Raw genomic sequence first — 2,646 nt, 5'->3', positions numbered from 1 at the left:
ACTAGCTTAGAAATTTGGTACATGCTAGCATCACCCAACTTTCTATGCCAAAGCCATTTTTCAGATTCAAGAGAGGTAAAACATGTTACATTTTGTTCCTTTAAATCCTCAAGAGTTAATCCATACACATTATTGCATCTTTTAGCTTCAAATAGAACATCCCCAGTTTTCTCACAAACCACTAAGCAAACAAGCTTCTTAAAAATAACTTCAAAACCCAAATCACACAATTGAATAACACTAAGCAAGTTATGTTTCAATCCATGTACAAGAAGGACATCATTTATACAAGATGAGAGATTTTTACCCACTTTCCCAACAGCTACTATTTTTCCTTTTGCATCATCACCGAATGTGACAAATCCTCCATCATATTCATCAAGTTTTATGAAGAAGGTTGTCTTTCCGGTCATATGCCTAGAGCATCCGCTATCCATGTACCACATGTTCTCTTTTCTTTTGGATGCTAGGCACACCTACAAAACAATGCTTAAGAGACCTTAGGTATCCAAATCCTTTTAGATCCTTTTATGTTAAACCATCTTCTATGTCCTATGCCATTGTAATAAAAAACAACTTTACAAACTTTATCACCAATCATTCTTTCACCAAAGAAACATTGAATAGGAAAGTGTCCATTTCGATTGCATAGTCTACAAAATCTTGGAGTAGTTGTTTTGTTAAAGCAAGTTGGGTCTTGATACTTTGTATCATTTGAAGATGAAGCAAAGTTTTCAAAATGTGATTTTTCAGTTTTATAAAAACCCAACCCAGCTTTATCATAAAGAGGTTTTTGACTAGCCAAGATTTGATTCAAATTTTTAGAACTTTGGGTGAACTTGGCTAAGTCTTCTTTAAGTCTTTTAACCTCTTTAAGCAACTCTTCATTTTGCTTAAAACAGTCCACATATGCAAGTACCGAATGGTCACTTTCACAACTTCTAACTTGGGCTCTTAACTGCTTATTCTCTTCGACAAGATCACAAGCAGTTTCGGCCTCTCTCACTTTTTCTTTTAGAAAACTGTTTTCAGCTTGAAGAATGGTGACTTGTTGTTCAAGTTCTTGATTTTCCAGTAGAAAGCATCTTATTTTTTCAGAAAGGTGGTCTATCATAAGATGAAGATCTTCAGTGTCAGGGTTATGAAAGACTACCTGATTTACATGATCTGCCATAAGGCACTGTTGGGACTTGGTTTCTGATTTTTCATCATCATCATCTGAGTCGTTTTCCAACTCTTCCCATGAAGCCATTAGTCCTTTCTTCTTTTCTTTTCTCGGCTTTTCTTCCTTCTTCAACTTGGGACAATCAGATTTGAAATGCCCCATTTCCTTGCAATTGAAACAGGTTACTTTGCTAAGATCTTTCTTCATCCTCCTTGAGCTGCCGCCTTTGCCTTTGAGCTTTGCCATTTTCCTGAATTTTTTTGCAAACAACACAAACTCATTTTCAGAAGAGTTATCACTGGATTCATCATCCAGAGGATTAGTCACAGAAGAAAAGGCAAGATATTTCTTTTTTGAATCTTTTTTCAAATAGGAGTTTTCAAAAGCAAGTAAATTTCCTCTCAAATCATCAAGTGTCATGGAATCTAAGTTGCTGCTCTCAGAAATAATTAAAGCTTTTGTTTCCCACTCTTTTGTGAGACATCTCGACACTCTTCTCACTAGCACAGATTCTGAATGTGTGATTCTAAGAGCATCTAAGCCAACAGTGATGATATTGAACCGTTCAAACAGTTCATCAATGGACTCTCCTTCCTTCATTGCAAACATCTCATATTCCCTGTTTAACATGTCTGTCCGAGTTTTCTTTACAAGGGTAGTTCCTTCATGAGTGATTTGCAACTTGTCCCAGATTTCCTTTGCCGTTGTGCATCGTGATACTCGTCGGTATTCCTCAAAGCTGATAGCACAATTGAGCAGATTGGTTGCCTTGGCATTTAACTCCACCTTCTTCCTATCTTCCTCGGTCCAGCTTGCTTCTGGTTTAAGAGAGGTTACTCCTTGAGCATTTGTGGTAGTTGGAAATTTAGGACCTTCCAAGATGATCTTCCAAAGTCTGTAATCCACGGCTTGTACAAATATCTTCATCCTCTCCTTCCAATAGGTATAGTTTTTCCCATTGAAAAGAGGGGGTCTGTTGCTTGATTGACCTTCAACCAGATTGTAAGACACCACATTTGCGCCACTGTTTTCTGCCATGAGGATCTTTGCTCCAAGCTGCAAAGCTTGATCTCTTTGAGACCAAGCTCTGATACCAATTGATGGTTTCAGTGGCTAAGAGAAGGGGGGGTTGAATCTTAGTCCCCTTTTTTGCTTGCTAACACTTGTTGGACTTTAGAGGAGACTTTTCTGTTTTATCTCGTCCCTAGTCACGAGACATTTTCATTTTATCTCGTCACTTGGCATGAGACATTTTGATTTTGCATTAGAACAGTAAAAACAGAAGTAAAGTAGGAGAGAGAGAAGATTACACCCAGATATATCCTGGTTCAGCTGCTAAGTGCAGTGCAGCCTACATCCAGTCTCGATCACAACAATGATGAAATTTCACTATAATCATCCAGATTACAACTTGTAAAGTGCTAACCCAACTTACAAGGGGATTCCCACAGAATCATGAAACACAACACAGATGTACAAAG

This window comes from Arachis duranensis, chromosome 7 (genome assembly GCF_000817695.3).
Source record: "Arachis duranensis cultivar V14167 chromosome 7, aradu.V14167.gnm2.J7QH, whole genome shotgun sequence".
NCBI lineage: Eukaryota > Viridiplantae > Streptophyta > Magnoliopsida > Fabales > Fabaceae > Arachis > Arachis duranensis.
The sequence above is the reverse complement of the archived record's forward strand: the minus strand, read 5'-3'. Positions refer to the sequence as shown.